Genomic DNA, 22,549 nt, shown 5'->3' on the forward strand with positions numbered 1-22,549 from the left:
CTGAATGAGAGAAAGAGCGAGAGAGAGAGAAAGAGCAAGAGAGAGAGAGGGAGAGAGAAAGAGTGAGAGGCAGAAAGAGCGAGAGAGAGAGAGAAAGAGCGAGAGAGAGAGAGAGCGAGAGAGAGAGAAAGAGCGAGAGTGCAAGAGAGAGAGAAAGAGAGGCAACAGATGAAGCAGCAGCTTCTGTGAGCTGCCTCTGCCGCTGGCTCCTGCTGGTGCTAGAGGACTGGAGGAAAGAGTGATGAGCGAAGGAGGAGGAGGAGAGCGACAGAAAGGAGGAAAGGCGCTGTGAATAGAAGGAAGAAAGGATAACAGCTGATGATGTGGTGGGATAAAGAGAGCGAGGGATGAGGTTTAAAGATGTAGGATAGGGGGAATTTTAATGTCCCAAGGGGGAAATTGTAGACACACAGTACTGCTGTATACAAAATATACACTCTACATGATACACGCAACATAATACATACATTACAAATTACCCTTATAATCATAATATTATCATACAGTCACATACATAATACTTTGCACAATCCCTTATCCTATCAGTGGCATACTAATACAGCTCAGCTTTACTTATTGCTGTTCAGGAATTTGACAGATATGGGAATGAGGCGTGCTTAGAACTGTTCAGCTTAAATGTGGGGACCCTATAACATCTGTCTGAGGGGAGGAGGGACCCTATAGCATCTGTCTGAGGGGAGGAGGGACCCTATAACATCTGTCTGAGGGGAGGAGGGACCCTATAGCATCTGTCTGAGGGGAGGAGGGACCCTATAACATCTGTCTGAGGGGAGGAGGGACCCTATAGCATCTGTCTGAGGGGAGGAGGGACCCTATAGCATCTGTCTGAGGGGAGGAGGGACCCTATAGCATCTGTCTGAGGGGAGGAGGGACCCTATAGCATCTGTCTGAGGGGAGGAGGGACCCTATAGCATCTGTCTGAGGGGAGGAGGGACCCTATAGCATCTGTCTGAGGGGAGGAGGGACCCTATAACATCTCTCTGAGGGGAGGAGGGACCCTATAACATCTGTCTGAGGGGAGGAGGGACCCTATAACATCTGTCTGAGGGGAGGAGGGACCCTATAGCATCTCTCTGAGGGGAGGAGGGACCCTATAACATCTGTCTGAGGGGAGGAGGGACCCTATAACATCTGTCTGAGGGGAGGAGGGACTCTATAGCATCTGTCTGAGGGGAGGAGGGACCCTATAGCATCTATCTGAGGAGAGGAGGGACCCTATAGCGTCTGTCTGAGGGGAGGAGGGATCCTATAGTGTCTGTCTGAGGGGAGGAGGGATCCTATAGCATCTGTCTGTGGGGAGGAGGGATCCTATAGTGTATGTCTGAGGGGAGGAGGGACCCTATAGTGTCTGTCTGTGCGCCTCTTGCGCTGCGCCACTCGAGAGCCCTAAACTTGCAAACTTTGAATCTCTGACCTGTACACAGTAGTATAAGCATCTTTAAACACCAGACCATGAATGGCAACATCATCAGAAGACTAAACAATAAAGTTATCAGGATTACTGCTAGTGCATTCACTTGTGTACAGTGTGAATAAGATGGGTGAACTCACACAAACCTGCCGGGCCCCTGTGCTAATGTCTCTAACCTGTTGAGTACGGCTCATCGGGAATGAGTGGTAACACCTTACGGTATGAGGTTAACTCCTATCTCCTTGAACTGGCTGAGTAGGAAATGTGGCTGTATTGTGTTAAACGTTGAAGTGAAATCAATAAACGACTGTCTAGCATAGGCCTTGGTGTTTTCCAGATGCTTAACAATGAGATTCACTATGGTGTTGATTGCATCATCAGTTCCACAACTTCAGTCAGCACAGACATGGATGTAGTCTGTGACAATCTGTGCTGATTTGTGCATGTCTAACTCATGAAAAATGTCCCAATCTGTACACACATAGAAAAAAAAACATGCTATGCTGTCCTCAGCCTACACATTCACAGATTTCACAAGGGGTCTGCTGCCCTTGTGAGCTGTACGGTAGGTGGGAATGAGCTGGACAGTGTTGTGATCAAAGTTAAACTAGGGTGGTTTGGCTCTAGCTGTAAATGCACTCTGATTCCCCCTCATTTGCCTCTCTTCAGCGGTCGTCTTGGTTGTTTCACATCAATGAGGAGGCATGATCCAGCCACTCCAGGGTCTCGTCGTGACAGACGCGCATCTCTGGTGTAGGTAAGCAGTGCCTGGTTTCCCATGCGAGCCGGTGTAGTTTGGTATAATGAGGTGAAAAGCGAGAAGATCAGCACTGCAAACAAAGTCTTGCAACGTTTACCATTCTTTCTTGACATTGACAGCTTACAAAAACAAATCCAAAACGTTTTAAATCAAGCATATTACAAAAATACAGCAGAGCAAGCAGAGCAGCGCCACCAGGAAGTGGAGAAGGTAGAGAGAAGAGAGACAGAGATAGAGAGAGAGTATTAGAGATAGAGAGAGAGTGAGCTCATGAGCTTCTGACTTCTTCTGAAAAAAATATAGAATCAGAGTTGGATAAATGTAGATGAACTAGATTTTTTTTCACAAGGACTTATACAGGATACTGACCTCAACATTAAAACCTTTAAACCAAATCAAAATTCCAAACCTAAAACCTTGATTTTATGACAAAATTACCTGAATGGACGATTACTGCCAAGGACCATCAAGAAAAACCAAAACCTGCAGAAGAAACACAGAGGAAACCTGGAAATACCATCCAACACAAAACTGAGTGAGTAATGTTCAGTATGAAGCTACATCTGAAGCCAAAAACTAAAGGACAATAATCTGTAGGTCATTTTGTTATATAAAGCTAAGATAATACGGCTACTAAGCTACCAAGCTGCTAGGACAGAACAGACCTGGCTGCAACTTCAATTAGCACTGAAGTGTGAAGTGAGATGTGTGAAAACTCGAGGACCTAACAATGGCAGGAGAGTCTCACAGCCTCCCTCACCCAAATGCAGAGGCCTTTGAAGCCCCGATGGCTTATCCCTGTCCAACGGTCATTACAATACAGTACCCCCAAGGATATTGAAAATAACACTGCAAGGAATACGTACAAGAAAAGCTCCTCAAGGACAAGCCAGAGACACTATTTGCTGATGGCTACAAAGAGGGGAACATAAGCAACTTAATTTTCCACACAGACCATCCCCTGGCAATGCACAGTGCTACTAGAGCACATTACCCCTATGTCAAGAGAGAGGGTATTGGCCTAGGGTGGAAACTCAGAATACTAGACATTGAGGAAACAACCTCTATCAACGTGAGCAAGTCTGGGACGTAATGGTTCCATGGCCTCTTAAATGGCCTCTTAAATGCAAGTAAAACTAAATGGATGTTCTTCAACCGATCGCTGCCCTCACCTGCCCACCCGTTCAGCATCACTACTCTGGACGGTTCTGACTTAGAATATATGGACAACTACAAATACCTAGGTGTCTGGTTAGACTGTAAACTCTCCTTCCAGACTCACATTAAGCATCTCCAATCCAAAATTAAATCTAGAATCAGCTTCCTATTTCGCAACAAAGCTTCCTTCACTCATGCTGCCAAACATACCCTCGTAAAACTGACTATCCTACCGATCCTTTACTACGGCGATGTCACTTACAAAATAGCCTCCAACACTCTACTCAGCAAATTGGATGCAGTCTATCACAGTGCCATCTGTTTTGTCACCAAAGCCCCATATACTACCCACCCCTGTGACCTGTATGCTCTCTTTGGCTGGCCCTCGCTTCATATTCGCCAGCAAACCCACTGGTTCCAGGTCATCTATAAGTCTCTGTTAGGTAAATCCCCGCCTTATCTCAGCTCACTGGATGGGACAATTGGTGCACAATTGGTGCGGGACGCAGAGCCCGCTCCGCTTGAGGCTCCCCCCACTTCGGTGGCACCTCTGGTGCGGGGATCGTCGCCGGGGACTCCAGATCGTAGATCGTTGTCGTGGACTCCAGACCGAATCAACCTATCACGGACACTAAGCGGGATGTACCTCGGTTCAGCTGGACACTGAGGTGGAGTAGGCTCTGACCAAGATGCCCGCTCGAGGGCGCGTCCACCTCCCACACCACCGGCGCCACCAGACAAGAGGCCGGAAGTATGGGGGTGGGATCGATGGACCGCTCCTCTGTATCATACAGACGGGACAGTGCGTCTGCCTTAGCTTTCTGGGAACCTGGTCTATACGATATCGTAAATCTGAATCTGGTGAAAAACATGGCCCACCTTGCCTGGCGAGGGTTCAGTCTCCTCGCCGCCCGGATGTACTCCAGATTACGGTGGTCAGTCCAGATTAGGAAAGGGTGTTGAGCCCCTCCGGTAGTAATTGGCAAACCCTAAAAACCGCTGCACCTTTACCGTGGTGGAAGTCAGCCAATTACGCAGGGCTGCAATGTGGTCACACTCCATCACCAACCCTGATGTGGAAATGCGTTAACCCAGGAAGGAGACGGGCTGTTGGGAGAACACTAATTTCTCAGCCTTGACGTATAGGTCATGCTCCAACAGTCGCCCAAGTACTCTGCACACCAGAGACACATGCACGGCGCGTGTGGCGGAAAATATCAGAATGTCGTCGATATACACCACCACACCCTGCCCGTGCAGGTCCCTGAGAATCTCGTCTAAAAAAAATTGGAAGACTGCTGGGGCATTCTTCAACCCATACGGCATGATGAGGTACTCATAATGGCTGGATGTGGTACTAAATGCTGTCTTCCACTCATCTCCCTCCCTGGATACGCACCAAGTTATACGCGCTCCTGAGATCCAGTTTAGTGAAGAAGCGTGCTCCGTGAAATGACTCAGTCGCCGCAGCGATGAGAGGTAGCGGGTAACTGTATATGTTTCCATAGCCACTGTCTCCTCCTGTGACAGGGGATACACGTGACTCCTGGGAAGTGCAGCATTTACCTGGAGGTTTATCGCACAATCCCCTCATTGATGGGGTGGTAATTGGGTTGCCCTCTTTTATACAGAAGGCGATAGCGAAATCTGCATATTCAGGGGGGAATGCGCACAGTGGAGATTTGGTCTGGACTCTCCACCATCGTTGCACCGATGGAAACTCCCCACACACCTACCTAAGCACTCCTCTGACCACCCCTTTAGAGCCCTCTGTTGCCACGAAATAGTGGGGTTGTGAAAGGCCAACAAGGGAATCCCCAGGACCACCGGAAATGCACGAGAATCTATGAGGAAGAGAATAATTCTCTCCTCATGACCCCCCTGCGTAACCATGTCCAGTGGAGCCGTGGCCTCCCTGACTACCCCTGACCCTAATAGTTGACTATCTAGGGAGTGCTCATGGAATGGTTTGTCCATCTGAACCTGGGGAATCCCTAACCTATGCGTGAAACTGTGGTCCATAAAATCCCCGCTGCGCCTGAATCTACTAGCGCCTTATGCTGGGAATGGGGGGGGGGAAACTCAGGGAAAGAAATTAACACACACATATGACCAACAGGGGGCTCTGGGTGAGCCTTGGTGCTGACTCACCTGGGGTGTCCGAACAGTACTCAGCTTGCTGTCTCGACTCCCAGACGAGCTACTCCAGCACCGGTCGGCAGTGTGCCCTCTCCGACCACACCCAGTGCAGGAGGAGGCTCCTCCTCCGATCGTCCTCGCAGCAGCACCCCCTAACTCCATGGGGGTTGGAGCGGAAGCGCTGGGGGGTGGAACCAACAGGACCCGATCCAGACGCCCGCGCGTAGCCAGCAAGTTGTCCAGCCTGATGGACATGTCCACTAGCTGGTCCAGGGTGAGGGTAGCGTCTCTGTATGCTAGCTCCCTGCGGACGTCCTCACGTAAGCTGCACCTATAGTGGTCAATCAGGGCCCTGTAGTTCTACCCTGCTCCGGCGGCCAAGGTCCTGAACTCCAGAGCGTAGTCTTGTGCGCTCCTCGTCTCCTGCCGCAGATGGAACAGACACTCACCCGCCGCTCGACCCTCAGGGGGATGGTTGAACACGGCCCGGAAGCGGCGGGTGAACTCTGGGTAGTGGTCCCGGAGGAGCCGGGTGCATGGTTCCCAGGTAAAGCTCCAGCTGGAGAAGGAAACCCTTGCACCCGGCAGCTGTCCCATCGTACTCCCTCGGGAGCGCGAGTCGAATACCACTGGGGCCGGATGATGCCGGAGAAGGTGGTGGTGCTGGTTGGAGTGTGGCTGGTGGAGGGGTAGGCAGGCCACCCCTCTCCCATCTCTCCATCGTTGCCATCACTTGATCCATGGCGGTCCCGAGACGATGGAGAACGGTGGTGTGGTGTTGCACGCGCTCCTCCAAGGAAGGGGAGAGCGTGTCAGCTCCTGCTGATTCCATAAGTGGTGCGGGATTCTATTACGAGCCTCCTTGAAGGAGGGAGGTGCAGGAATCAGGAGCAGGAGAGCAAGGAAGTCCCCGTGGCACACTAGTTTATTTAGAAGTCCCAACTCAACAACAACATGGGGGGGAATACGCCCAAAATGAGGTCGCCACACACAGGGAAATAAAATTTGCACACAGAGGAGAAACCTCTACTCCTAAACACATACCAAAAACGGTACAACTGCTGTGTGAAAGAAAACCCTGTGGTGCAGACACGCACCCCTAACAAAGTAACCACAGCAAAACAATCCCGCACAAAGACTAGCAGGCAGCGGAGGTAAATAAACCCACCGAAATCAACTAATAGGACACAGGTGTAAACAATACAGACAGACAGAAACGAAAAGGAAAAATGGATCGGTGGCAGCCAGTAGGCCGCCGACGACGACCGCAGAGCACCACCCGAACAGGGGGAGGAGCCAACTTCGGGGGAAGTCGTGACATGGCCAGGTCGCAGTTGTAAATGAGAACTTGTTCTCAACTAGCCTACCTGGTTAAATAAAGGTGAAATAAAATAAAATACATTTTCAACATTAACAATGTCTACACTCTATTTCTGATCAATTTGATGTTATTTTAATGGACAAAAAATTTGCTTTTCAGGAACAATGGTGGCCCTCTTGAAGCATGTGGGAACAGCAGACTGGGATAGGGAGAGATTGAATATGTCCGTAAACACACCAGCCAGCTGGTCTGCACATGCTCTGTGGACGCGGCTGGGAATGCCATCTGGGCCTGCAGCCTTGCGAAGGTTAACACGTTTAAATGTTTTACTCACGTCGGCTGCAGTGAGTGTCAGTGGCACTGTATTGTCCTCAAAGCGAGCAAAGAAGTTATTTAGACTGTCTGGGAGCAAGACATCCTGGTCCGCGACGGGGCTGGTTTTCTTTTTGTAATCCGTGATTGACTGTAGACCCTGCCACCTACCTCTTGTGTCTGAGCCGTTGAATTGCAACTCTACTTTGTCTCTATACTGACGCTTACCTTGTTTGATTGCCTTGCGAATGGAATAGCTACACTGTTTGTATTCGGTCATGTTTTTGGTCACCTTACCCTGGTTAAAAGCAGTGGTTGAACGTCAAGGGTGAAGAGGTCAATCCGTGACAGCGTAAATAAGTATTGTGTGTCACCCTATTCTCTATATAGTGCCCTCCTTTCGAGAACACTATTTAAGGGGGAAAGGTTGCCATTTTAGGTTTTCACTAAAAGTGGACAGAGAGAGACGATTATAGAATGACAAGAGAGAAAAAGACATGGACAGAAAGAAAAGAGAAGGAATATGTTGGTATTGTGGGATAGTGGGATTAAAAGGAGAAGGGATTGGTGTTGACTGTGCTTAGGAGAGGGTAGGGAATATACACAAGGAGATGGGAGAGAGAGAGAGAGAGGGAGATAGAGAGACAGAGAGACAAAGAGAGAGAGAGACAGAGAGAGGGAGATAATGAGAAACAGGGGGAGGTGATACTGGCATGGTGAGAAACACATAGAGACCCGAAATAGATCTGCAAAGAGCAAGGTGTTGAGTCAGAAATTAAAAGAAGGAAGGAAGGCAGATGGAGTGAGAGTGAATGATAGTTAGAGAAAGAGAGAGAGAGCGAGAGAGAAAGAAAGAAAGAAAGAAAGAAAGAAAGAAAGAAAGAAAGAAAGAAAGAAAGAAAGAAAGAAAGAAAGAAAGAAAGAAAGAAAGAAAGAAAGAAAGAAAGAAAGAAAGAAAGAAAGAAAGAAAGAAAAAGAAAGAGAAGGAGAGACACATGGGGTTGAGTCACATAGAGAGCAGTGAAGAAGAATCCTAAAAGCACACAGAATTACAGCAACCACAGAAAGATCCACACAGTAATACCACTGACACAGACACACTGGGAATAGGAATGAATGATGGATATACAAATACAACGATGGGGAAAGGGCTAGAATATGGTCTGAGAATGGAGGATAGGAAGAGGAGAGAGAATGGGTTAGAGATGGAGTGATGAGGATATGTGAAAGGAGGACAAGGAGAACAAGTTTGATGGTAAGGTAAGGTGAGAGGGGGGTTGAAGGTCAAGCAACTAAAAACATGAAATAAAATGAACAACAGTAAAAGTACATTTACAAGCACACATCCTGAGACACACAAAGAAAAATATATAGAAAAGACGCCAGGAACATCATAAGAAAAGGAAACTTGGAAACACAACACACACCCTCCTACCTCTGCCTATTTTTAACCACATCTGGAGGAGCCACGTGAGGAGGGGAGGAGGGAGGGGGGAAAGAGAGAGAGAGAGGCATGGCAGGGAAAACAGCCTGAAACAAACAGGTAGAGAGAGAGGCAAAGAGCTTCAGAGAGCAACACCAGGCAGCTCCAACACCAAGCCAACTGGGGCAGCATCAAACAGCAGTGCTAGATCACTTAAATGCACCGCTAGAAAACATATTGTCACTAGAAAGCCCACGGTAAGCTGTGGCAATTAACGCCGGCTGTGAACTAACTCCCCGCCTCTTCCTCCGCCGAGCTTCGAGACGCCCCTGTGTGCGTTTCCCAGCCAACCGTTAGTCAACAACAGAGTGTGTGTGTGTGTGTGTGTGTGTGTGTGTGTGTGTGTTTTCTTTAATATGGGTGGTGAGGGTACTCTTCTGCAGTGAAGTGCATCTTTGTGTGACTGGATTGTCTCTGAGCTCAGGACAAAACAGAGTGCTGTAATGACACCAGCTAAATGCATGCTACTGTCGTACTAATGAGACAGACAGGGACAGAGAGAGAGAGAGAGAGACAGAGAGAGAATGGGGGAGATAGAGGGAGAGTGAGCGAGAGAGAGACAGAGAGAGAGAGGAGAGAGAGAGAGAGGAGAGGGAGAAAGAGAGAGAGAGGAGAGAAAGAGAGAGCAGTTGTCTGTATGCCACTAAAGGCCAGCTGCCTATGAGAAGCTGATGAGGAGGAGGAGGAAGAAGAGGAGGAGGAAAAGGAAGAGGAGGAGGATTGCCTTATCTCTCCTCTCTTCCTCCCATTACCTCTCCTCTCCATTTTCTCCCCTCCCCTCTCAGAGAGATGATTCGGTTTGGTGACTTAATCCGTCTCTCCACTCAGCCCATTCATTCTGTTTAATACATATACCCACCAGTCTGCCTCTCCTCCTACTCCATCTCTAACTCCCTCTCTCTCAGAATGCTCTTAAAATTATTATTCTACCAAAAGCCCCTCTGAAGATCATGAGATACACTCAATTAGACAGACTAGGGCCGTCTGGGAACCCAGGGGACCCATGGGAAGCCAGGCTGAGGGGAGAGAGAGAGGGGCCTAAAGCCTAGTAGAGGATGGGCTAATTAATAAATAAGGCCCGAAGGGGTGTGGTATATGGCCAATATACCACGGCTACATGCTGTTCTTACGCACAACGCAACGCGGAGTACCTGTATACAGCCCTTAGCCGTGGCATATTGGCCATATAACACAAACCCACAAGGTGCCTTATTGCTATTATAAACTGGTTACCAACGTAATTAGAGCAGTAAAAATATATGTTTTGTCATACCCGTGGCATACAGTCTCATATACCACGGCTGTCAGCCAATCAGCATTCAGGGCTCGAACCACCCCGTTTATAATACACCAATGAGACGTGGGGATGGAGGGAGGTGGGGAGAGGAGGAGGAGATGTAGATGATGTTAACGGGCGGTGGGATCGGTGATAGATATTCTACAACAAAAAATACTAATAATGTGTTTTAGAATGGATCATTTGTTGGAAGGGCTCCTCTGGGAGAGACGCTTGTTGTGAGATAGAAACACAAGATTGGGAGTGGTTTGACGGAGAGGGAGATAATTCTTTACGTTATGGTCCTACGGATGGAGGGCCAGAGAAGTCGAAACTCAGTCAGCCAGCCCGCCGGGCTCTCCCTTGAGGTGCATGGTGGTCAGGGTGCTCTGCAGGCTCCCCCAGGTGACCGTCTTGCCACTGCCCGTCTTACCCACGATCACTGTGGCGTCTCGGGAGTTCTTGGTCTCGTACAGCTGGATGACCTTGATCAGGGTGAAGTGCCTGACGCAGCTCCGCCTCGATCGGCTCTATCAGCTGGGGGAAGAGGGGGAGGAGACGGAAGGATGGCGAGATAGAGTGAAGCCGAGACAGAAGGACGAAGTGAGTGAAGCAGTATTAAAGACAACTTGCTGAGGTGAGGACCAGGTCACCCGTGGGGGCATCTGGTTATACAGCAGTCAGGGGCCTCTGAATTACACAGTTGACCTATGCTGACTAGCACTAGCATTTACTGTAGTTATGATGTAGCATAGTGTGCTTAAAAACCCTTACAGATACCCTCTCTATGTCCCTGTTCCTCTTTCTGCACCTGTACCAGCGGGACTGGTTGAGAGTGTTTATAAGCACACCAAATCAACAGCTAGATGAATAAATAGCCTCCTATCTCTCTCCCCTCTTCCTCTCCCCTCTTTCTCTCTCGCTCCCTCTCTCCACTCTCTCTCTCTCTCTACCGCATGCAGAGCCGATGCAGAGTAGAGCAGCTCAACAAACTGAATTATGTATGCAGATGTGATGCAGCATTTTTCATCTTGGCTCACGTCTCGCTAGTGTGAAAAGCAGATGGCACATTTTAGAGATGGCAGTCATGTGTAGAAAGAGAGAGAGAGAGAGAGAGAGCGAGAGAGAGGATGGATTGATCGCTACAGTCCTTTCTCCAGAAGTTTTTTTCCCCCCATTCTGCCTCTGCAGCTTCTCAGTCCCAACATTGGTTCATCAGAACAAACACTGGTGTGTGTGTGTATATCTGCGTGTGCGTGTGTGTGTATGTCTGCCTGTGTATGTCCCACCATCACCCAGACAAAGGCACATTGAGTGTCCGTTGACTGAAGCCTGAAGCGTTGAGCAGTTTTAGGGACTGGGAGACTCATTAGTTAAACTGTGAGGCTCCCTCTGTCCCTTGTCCTATAGTTAATGGATTACGCCCATCTGCTTAGACAGGCTGCATTGACGAGTCATTTTCAGCTCAACTGGAATGTGGAACTAGGAGGCCACTTTGTGTTTCTCTAATGCTCCAGAGTGTTGAGTGTTTCAGACCTTCTGTCTGTTTGTCCCTTTCCTTATCTAGTTTGCGACAATTTGTGGAGAGTTGTTTTTGGTACCTTTCTGTAGTCGATGGTGGGGGTCTCCACCGCGAGGATGAGGTCCTGGATGATGTTGTTGAACAGCGACAGGTCGACAGAGGACACCTTGGTGTTGTTCATGTCCTTCACTGACATCAGCAGGATCTGGTCTGGGGTCAGAGGTCAGGGGCATGGCGTCACATCCTGTTTGAGCCACAGCGAGGTACTGTACAACTGTAAGTCAGCTAGGTACAGCTAACCACAGCTAGGTACAGTTTACAGTTTAAATTAAACTGTGAGTAAAATGTATCAACTGTACACAATGTTATTTTTCAACCATTACAGATTTACCTTTCACATAGAAATGAAGTTGTAGCTGGGAAACTCAACAAATATGTGAAACTGTGAATTTATACCGAAGTACAGAAGTACTACTGAAGCTCGCTATCAGGTAAAATATTAATCCTTTTCATGTTTCTGTCCTCTGATGCATATTTTATGACAGTGCCAGGTTCCCTATGGGGTGTCAAACTCTCATCTGCATTCTGTGTCTCTCTGCAGCTCCCTGCTCCCACACTCAGAGCACAGTCACACAGTCTCACACTCTCCCACACTCTCCCACACACACACACACACACACACACCCACACACACACACACACACACACACACACACACACACACACACACACACACACACACACACACACACACACACACACACACACACACACACACACACACACACACACACACACACACACACACACTCTCCCACACACTCGCACACAAACAGGTACATGTAGGGAGGACGGCCTTTCAACACATTGTGCCTAGAGGAAGTTATATTACAATGAGACAGGGGCAGAAAAACATTCCTGGAGTCTGACATGTTTGAGGTCAATCACAGGTCAAAACAGTCTATTCAGGAGATTCATTGAAATTCCAGGAATTGGAAAGTGCCAATGGCCAATTTATTCAAAGGGGGAATTTCAAAATGAAATCTTTCTTTCTCTTTGATGTCTGTCTGTCTGTCTGTCTGTCTGTCTGTCTGTCTGTCTGTCTGTCTGTCTGTCTGTCTGTCTGTCTGTCTGTCTGTCTGTCTGTCTGTCTGTATGTCTGTCTGTCTGTCTGTCTGTCTGTCTGTCTGTCTGTCTGTCTGTCTGTCTGTCTAACTGACAATGCCTCTGTTTCTCTCTCTCTGAATGTATCTCCTTCTCTGTCTATGAATTGAAGTCAAATGTAAAACCCAGGTCAGTGTGTGGGGCGATAGATGTGTTGTACATTACTGCTGGGTTAGCTCTTCATCACCCACCTTGTGCAGACTAGTCTGTTCTTGCCAGCGTAGTCAGAGTGGTCCTGTTTTGACAGCTGCTGCACCACCAGAGAGTTCAGGGTGAACTCCGTCTTGGCCAGGAGCTGGAGAAAGAGGAGGGAGAGAGGTGGTAGGGAGAGAGAGAGAGAGAGAGAGCGGTGGAAGGGAGAGAGAGAGGTGAAAGGGAGAGAGAGAGAGAGAGAGAGAGAGAGAGAAAGAAAGAAAGAAAGAAAGAAAGAAAGAAAGAAAGAAAGAAAGAAAGAAAGAAAGAAAGAAAGAAAGAAAGAAAGAAAGAAAGAAAGAAAGAAAGAAAGAGAGAGTGAGAGAGAAAGAGAGAGAGAGAGAGAGAGAGAGATGAACCTAGAGCCAGCTGGTTCTGTGGGATCTGTTCAGAAACACACAGATCCCACAGAGCCTCAGGACAAAGCCTGACCACAGTGACTGACCCTACATTAAGAATGTCCTTGACTATGTACAGACATAGCATAGCCTTGCCATTGAGAGAGGCCTGTCATCTCAAGAGAGATGATAGGCCACATGCCCACTACCCACAAAACGAGGTGGAAACCGAGCCGCACTTCCTAACCCCCTGCCAAATGTAGGACCACATTAGATACACATATTTCCCACAAATCACACAGACCCACAAAGTTGAAAACAAATCCAACATTGATCAACTCCCATATCTGTTAGGAGAAATACAGCAGTGTGTATTTACAGCAGCAAGATTTGTGTTTCCTTGTTCAGGTGTCGTTCGGCGGTCGACGACACCAGTTTTCTAGTCACCACCGATCCATGTTTCATTTTCGTTTCGTTTTGTCTTCATTATACTCACCTGGTTTCTATTCCATAATCAGTGATCCTTATTTAACCCTCTGGCTTCCCCTTTTGTGTTGTGCGTGATTGTTTTTGTCAAGTGGCTCCGTGTACGTGTTCTGGATTATTTATGTTTATCCTTGTTGGATTATTGTTGAATTTGAGTAAATATCGTGCCTTTACTCATACCTGTGTCCTGCGCCTGACTCCGCCTTAATCCATTCACCTAGAACACTGAGTGTCCCATTGCCATAATAAAAGAGAGAGAGAGAGCGAGAGAGGGGGGGGTAAAGAGAAAGAGTGAAGGGGGATGAAAGAGGAAAAGGTAGAGAAGGAGAGGGGGAGATGGAGGGGGTGGCAGAGAGAAAGAGAGCTGTCATTCCCACACCCATCCACCTCTACTCCATGGCCCCTACAGGCTCCATTGATGGTCAGGTCTCTCATATAGAAAGGCACCAAGCTTGTGGTGTTGTATCATAACATAACCTGGTCATGTGAACCGTGTCATATACACATATCTATCTGTCTGTTAGCTAGCATCCCAGCTCTACAGAGAGACAGACAGGCTAGCTATCTAATACGCTCAGTGGCTGCCCAGCCCTACAGCAGACAGCTTGACCCTCTTCACACACATACTGTGTGTGTTTGTGTGTGTGTTTGTGTGTGTTTGTGCGTGCGTGCTTGTGTGTGTGTGTGTGTGTATGTATGTGTATGTGTGTGCGTGGAGGGTCCGTCACAGGGTCACCCTTCCTTCTCTCTCCCCCTCACTCCCTCCACCTTTCCAACCATTCTCTCCTCAAAATCTCCACCCTTCCGCACCTCCACCCTTTCTCAGCAGGGGAGTCTGTGCTCTCTCTGCCCCCCACGGCCACAGACAGACCTGGGGCAGCTCCTAGGACAGCAAGCAGCGCTCGCCATCTGTGTGTGTGTGTGTGTCAGAGAGGTAGCATGTGAGTATGCATGAGAAGGGTATTCCCAGCAAACCAATATTAGTTCTATGAAAGTTCCCAGAACATTCGTTAGGTCACAGCAAATGTTCTCATAACAAAAAAACGGTGCAGTCGTGCTTATAGAATGTTTGTATAAAACATTCCCCTGATGTTGCAAGAATGTTCCAAGAACACATTTAATCTGTTATTTAAAGGATCCCAGAATGTTTAATTAGGTTGTGTGAACAGTCTTGTGAGAACATTGTGGGGACCTCACGAAAGATGTTACCAAAACACAGTAACTGTCCAGTTGTGAGGATGTTTCTACAATGTTTCTTTTAGGGTGCAAAAAAAACATTCACCTGATGTTGCAAGAACATTCCTGGAACACATTTAATCTGTTCTTTAAAAGTTCTCAAAATGTTTCATTTCCTTCATTCAACATCCAAGACGACTCCCATAACTTAATTAAAAGTTCTGGGAACCTTTACAGAACTTAGACCAGGTGTTCTGTCAACATTCTTACAACATTATATGAACGTCCTGTGCAACCTAATATAAACGTTGTATGTGTCACGAGTGTTTGCGCCCTGCTTGTTGGTTATTTCACTTTGGTGCCGTACTAAAGGGCATTTTTCCCCTGGACCTCTCTGCTCTCTGTGCCTGATTCCTCGCTACACACCTAGCCAGCCGTGACAGTATGAATGTCATCACAACTGAGCATATTTTCTGTTTTGGTAAGCTACCTCTTGTAATGTTTTAGTGTTATGGGAACACATCTATTCATGTCCCCACAATGTTCCCACAACCTAAAGAAACATTCTGGGAAACTTTGAAGAACAGACTAAATGTGTTCTGGGTTCTTGTAACAACAGGTGAATGTCTTTTTGCATGTTTAAATGTGTTCCAGGAATGTTTATACAAACATTCTATAATCATCAGTACGACTGGACAGTTTGGAGAACATTTGCCACCACCCAACAAATGTTCTGGGAACTTTCACAGAACCAATTTGGTATTGCTGGTAAAACATTACTGGTACATTGTGCACTTACATTAAGTGGAAACCTAATGAGAAGGTTGGGGAATGTTCTGTGGTGGTTGTTGGAGATGTGAATAACATTTAAGTGGAGGTTGGAAGAGCATTCCAATGATATTTCATTTTAAACACTGACAAAATTATATATATATATTTTTACTTAACCTTTATTTAACTAGGCAAGTCAGTTATGCACAAATTCTTATTTACAATGGAGGCCTACCCTGGCCAAACCCAGACAATGCTGGGCCAATTGTGCACCGCCCTATGGGACTCCCAATCACGGCCAGTTGTGATACAGCCTGGATTCGAACCAGGGTGTCTGTAGTGACACCTCTAGTACCGAGATGCAGTGCCTTAAACCGCTGCGCCACTCGGGAGGAAATGGTACCGCCTAAACAGGAACCCTGGACCCTCAGATTAAAAGTCTAACGCTATCAATAACATTTTTTAGAGTGTTTTTGGGATGTCATCCTAATGTTTGATAAAACCTCAACTATAACTTAGTGGGAACCTTAGCTTATGTTCTGGAACTGTTCCCGGTTTGCTGGGTTGTCAGTGGGTTTGTGTGTGTATTAGAGTAAGTGTATGAGTTAGATAGTGACAGTGTACCGTAGTGTGTGTGTGTTTGTGTGTGTCAGCATGTGTGTGTGAGTGAGAGTATGGAGGGCTCCTGGGTTACCATGTCAGTTTGTTCTCATCACTACTCCCTTCGTGCACTTCGGTGACACACAGCCACTCATGCACACAAGCACGCACGCACGCACGCACACACACATACACACACATACACACACAGTGTTGCCATGCTAGCCAGAGCTGACGATGGGCTCACGGGAGGCGAATCCCCTCTCCTGTCTGTTCCAGCTCACAGAATACAGAATAAGCTTCTCCACTCTCAAACCAGGCCAAAGAAGACCAAAGTAGGCCAAACACCTAGGCCAAAAAGCCCCATGGCAGCAGATAAGGATTATTTCTGCCTGGCTCTGATGGTGGTGGCAGCACCCCAACAGAGACTGGGACAATATCCCTTTGACACACACGAAGGGAGAGAGAGAGTGTGCGTGTGTGCCAGGGAGAGAGAGTGTGTGTGTGTTAGGGAGAGAGGGAGTGTGTGTGTGTGACAGGGAGAGGGTGTGTGTGCCACGTGTGGCAGTGCAGCATGGGGACCTGAGGCGTATGTATGTGGGCCTGGGTTCAGCTGGCATTGGTGGGTTGGCATTGGGGAGTTAGTGGTTTAAAGCAAGCGTGAACTACATCTCCCTCTCTTCCTCCAGTCCCTGTCTCTCTCTGTCGATCTGCCTCTCCTCCCTCCCTCCATTTTCACACATTTTCCTTTCCTCTGTCTCTCCCCCCCTTCCTCCCTCCCTCTGTGCCAGGACTAGGGTGGTCATGTTGCGTTCTGGTCTCTCTCCCACCTCTTGCTAATCTGCTGTTATTTGTGGTGTTCAGTTAACACCCCTTATTCTCTCTCTGGCAGCTAATTACTGTTCCCCACAGGAGACCACACCAAACAATGTTGCAGGGGGGGGGGGTATCTGAGAAGTTTGATGAAGGTTAACGAAGGGCGTCATCGTTAAGTTTTGTGAAAGTTTGGAGTGTGTGTGTGTGTGTGTATGCGTGTTGGTATTGAAGCCTCAGGGATGCGTCATAGGTTAGTGTTGTAGCTCAGGTAGGAGGGTGCAGTGATGCAGAAGTGAATTAGAATCTCGTTAAACACACGCTGCGGAAGCAAGAAAACACACACACACACACACACACCCCCCTGTGAGTCAGCGTTAATCCTGCTCCGGCTCTGGGCCCCTACAGCAGTATGTGTGTATATGTCATGATGCAATGCCTCCATCACATCCAAATGGAGCCCCACTAGCTAATCCCATAACATCCTGGCTCTGCTCCAAACCCCACTGACACTCATCTCAGAGCGAAGGCAGTGTGTGTGAGTGTGTGTGTGTTTGTGTGTGTGTGTGCGTGCACGTGTTTGTTCATTTGTTTGTGCGTGTTCGTTACTGTGTGTGCGTACAGTATATGCGTTCATGCGTCCGCGTTCTTACTTTTTTCCTGTTAGTGTGTGTCATCATCATGTCGTGTAAAATCCATATCCTGTAACGTCAGCTTTGTGAGACGCAGCATTAACGGGGACGGTGGATGTCATATCCATCAGATTCATCTTGATTATGTGCATCTCTTTCTATCTATCTATCAGTGCCATGGGAACTCAATCTCATCTGCTGATTGCTTCGCTCTCCTCGCTCTCACAACATTAAAGGAACATCTACGTTTCATTAACGCACCAGAGATAACTCCACCAGATATCCTTTAGAACCCCCCACGCATCGAGAGTGAACAGTGTTCAAAATATTCCTAGCTCCAGTTTAATCATTAAACTGACAAAATTGATATAGTATATGAATAGTGTCTAACTCATTGTATGAACAGGCACAGAGGGCAAGTAGGCTTTTCCCCACAGTGGAACAGTTCTACCGTGTAGTATCACAGTTTCCAGGACTTTTCTTGTGAACTGAGCAGGAAACACTACACGTCCTATGGTCAGGAAAAACTCCATAGGTCAGAACAGGAGCTACCCTAAGGCCCAGAGTTTTAACCTGGAAGGTCACTACATTCTAGAAATACTTCAAATGAAGTTAGGAGCTACCGAAGAGCCCAGATGTTCAGGGAAAACCCCTTTCCCTAACCCTTATATTATATTATTACCTTGCAGTTGTTGAATCCCATTCCGAACAGGGGTCATGCATCACTATGAAGATGGGCCTGAACATGGACTTCAGGTATGCATAGCCTGGAAAACACACTTAATAACACATCATCTCTCTATATCTCCTACTCTCTGTCTTCCCCTCTGGGTCTCCCCCTTCTCCTTCGCTCTCTCTCTCTCCCTCTTTCACTCTCCCTGTCTATCTGTCTGTCTCTCAAGCACAAAATCAGCTAGAGTAAATCATGACATGAATCAACGAGAGATTTGTGCAAGGTTATAGTTCCATTTATACACAGATATGTGAAGTTACTGTGCCAGGGTTCATGGCGATGAAGAGATGCCACAGGACCAGCCCAGGCGAATCTCTCGTCCTTCAAAGATGAAGCTGGTGACTCCAGCAGACAGAGCAGACAGAGCGGACAGGATCTGCTGAGCCACCACTGACAACACCTCAATGTTGATACGGTTAAACTCATCAAAACAGACCCACGCACCCGTCAAGAGATACAACATATAGATACTTTATTACAGCTGAGCATTATTTTCAACAGTGCTCTTCTGTATAACTGTTTTTTATCTGATCTGTAAATTGTGTTTCTGTTTAACACGGACTTATTTGCATTGCCTAATCAAGACTTTCATCAGGTATGCAATACCTAAGACGTACTATACAGGCTGCTTTCCCCAACACATATTAAGCCTAATTCTGCACTAAAAAGTATCTAAAAATGGTGAATCTCCATTGAACATGCTTCTTAGTCCAGCACCAGACTTCATCTGTGTCTGAGAAACCATCCTAATATATCTGTTTCTTTACGTTCCGTCACCTGAGCCAGTCCAGAGCATATACAGTGGGGAGAACACGTTTTTGATACACTGATGATTTTGCAGGTTTTCCTACTTACAAAGCATGTAGAGGTCTGTTATTTTTATCAAAGGTACATTTCAACTGTGAGAGACGGAATCTAAAACAAAGATCCAGAAAATCACATTGTTGTGATTTTTAAGTAATTCATTTGCATACCTTCTCCGCTATGCAATCTGGTTCCTGAGCTGGTCATGGGTGCACCTCAGCCATGCTCAAGGTCCTAAACGATATCATAACCGCGATATCATAATCGATAAAAGACATTACTTGGCAGCCGTATGCATCCACCTGGACAATGCATTTGACTCTGTCAATCACCACATTCTTATCAGCAGACTCAACAGCCTTGGTTTCTCAAATGACTGCCATGCCTGGTTCACCAACTACTTCACAGACAGAGTTCAGTGTGTCAAATCGGAGGGCATGTTGTCCGGACCTCTGACAGTCTCTATGGGGGTGCCACAGGGTTCATTTCTCGGGCCGACTCTTTTCTCTGTATACATCAATGACGATGCTCTTGCTGCTGGTGATTCTCTGATCCACCTCTACGCAGACGACGCCATTGTGTATACTTCTGGTGTCACGACTTCCGCCGAGGTTGGCTCTCCTGCCCGTTCAGGCGGTGCTCGGCGGTCGTCGTCACCGTCCTACTAGCCACTACCGATCCCTTTTCGTGTATCTGTTGGTTTTGTCTGATTGGTTTCACCTGTGTGTTGTTTAGTTAATTAGTGCCTGTATATAATGTAGGTTGTCCCACCCTTGTTTTGTGCGGGATTGTTTATTTTATCATTCATTTTCGTCTGTCGAGGTTATCGTGTTTCTTATTCTCCGGTTAGTCTGTTATCCTGTGTTGGATAATTTCACCCTGTGTGTGTTTGGGTTGACCGTTTTTGTTTGTTCACCGGAGAATAAACTTTATTATCGCATTCTGCTCTCTGCGCCTGATTCCACCCACCTTGATTAGACGTGACATCTGGCCCTTCTTTGGACACCGTGTTAACTTTTTTTGGGTTAGGGGGCAGCATTTTCACATTTGGATGAATAGCGTGCCCAGAGTAAACTACCTCCTACTCTGTCCCAGATGCTAATATGTGCATATTAGTATTAGTATTGGATAGACAACACTCTGAAGTTTCTAAAACTGTTTGAATGATGTCTGTGAGTATAACAGACCTCATATGGCAGGCAAAAACCTGAGATAAATCCAACCAGGAAGTGGGACATCTGAGGTCTGTAGTTTTTCAAAGCTTGGCCTACCGAATACACATTGAGATATGGATAAAGTTGCACTTCCTACGGCTTCCACTAGATGTCAACCGTCTTTAGAAACTTGAATGAGGATTCTATTATAAAGGAGGGGCTCATGAGACCTCTTTGAGTCAGTGGTCTGGCAGAGTGCCTTGGTCTCATGACGCGCTCTCCCGACAGAGTTACCTCTCGCTCCAGTGCTTTTCTGAAGACAAAGGAATTCTCCGGTTGGAACATTATTGATGTTTTAAGTTAAACACATCCTAAAAATTGATTCCAAACATCGTTTGACATGTTTCTAAAGGACTGTAATGGAACTTTTCGAGTTTTTGTCTGGACGAAGTGCCTGCGCCTCATGACGATGGATTACTGGGCTGAACACGCTAACAACAAGTGGCTATTTGGACTTTATGGAACAAATCTGTTGTTTATTATCGAACTGGTTTTCCTGGGAGTGCCTTCTGATGAAGATCATGAAAGGTAAGTGAATATTTATGGTGTTGTTTCTAACTTTGTTGACTCCAAAATGGCAGATATTCCTCTGGCTGTTTTGGGTTCTGAGCGCCGTTCTCAGATTATGCTTTTTCCGTAATAAAAAAAAAAGAAGAAGTCTATCTTTAATTCTGTGAATAAGACTTTTATCTTTTATCAATGTTTATTATGAGTATTTCTGCAAAATCACTGGATGTTTTGGAATCAAAGGCGCCAATGTAAACTGAGATTTTGGGATATAAAAATGCACATTATCGAACAAAACATACGTGTATTTTGTAACATGAGTGTCATCTGATGAAGATCATCAAAGGTTAGTGATTCATTTAATCAACATTTCTGCATTTTTCTATCTTTGGCTGGAAAAATGGCTGTGTGTTTTTTTGACTTGGCTATGATCTAACATAATCATATGTTGTGCTTTCACTGTAAAGCATGTTTGAAATCGGACACGATGGGTAGATTAACAAGATGTTTATCTTTCATTTGCTGTATTGGACTTGTTAATGTGTGAAAGTTACAATATTTAAAAAATATATTTTTGAATTTTACGCGCTGCCTTTTCAGCACTAGTGGAATCCCTGCCCTAGAAAGGTTAACTAACCTCCAGACGAGCTTCAATGCCATTCAACACTCCTTCCGTGGCCTCCAACTGCTCTTAAATGCAAGTAAAACTAAATGCATGTTCTTTAACTGATCGCTGCCGGCACCTGCCCACCCCTCCAGCATCCCTACTCTGGACGGTTCTGACTTAGAATATGTGGACAACTACAAATACCTAGGTGTCTGCTTAGACTGTAAACTCTCCTTCCAGACTCACATGAAGCATCTCCAATCCAAAATTAAATCTAGAATCAGCTTCCTATTTCGCAACAAAGCATCCTTCACTCATGCTGCCAAACATACCCTCGTAAAACTGACTACCCTACCGATCCTTGACTTTGCAGATGTCATTTACAAAATAGCCGCCAACACTCTACTCAGCTAATTGGATGCAGTCTATCACAGTGCCATCTGTTTTGTCACCAAAGCCCCATATACTACCCACAACTGCGACCTGTATGCTCTCGTTGGCTGGCCCTTGCTTCATATTCGTCGCCAAACTCACTGGTAACCATAGCAGCACCCACCCGTAACATGCGCTCCAGCAGGTATATTTCACTGGTCACCCCCAAAGCCAATTCCTCCTTTGGCCTCCTTTCCTTCTAGTTCTCTGCTGCCAATGACTGGAACGAATTGCAAAAATCACTGAAGCTGGAGACTCATATCACCCTCACTAACTTTAAGCATCAGCTGTCAAAGCAGCTCATAGCCCATTGGTAAATAGCCCATCCAACTACCTCATCACCATATTGTGATTTATGTTTTTGCTCCTTTGCACCCCAGTATCGCTACTTGCACATTGATCATCTGCACATCTATCACTCCCATGTTAAATTGCTAAATTGTAATTACTTTGCCACTACGGCCTATTTATTGCCATTCCTCCCAAATCTTACCTCATTTGCACATACTGTACATATATTTTTTCCATTGCGTTATATACTGTATATTTGTATATTCCATGTGCAACTCTGTTTTGTTGTTTGTGTCGCACTGCTTTGCTTTAAAAAGACAAGTAGTGTGAGACAGACAGACATACACCACGGAGCGATTGATCAAACATGAGTAAACACAGTCACA

This window comes from Oncorhynchus kisutch, linkage group LG16 (genome assembly GCF_002021735.2).
Source record: "Oncorhynchus kisutch isolate 150728-3 linkage group LG16, Okis_V2, whole genome shotgun sequence".
Lineage (NCBI taxonomy): Eukaryota > Metazoa > Chordata > Actinopteri > Salmoniformes > Salmonidae > Oncorhynchus > Oncorhynchus kisutch.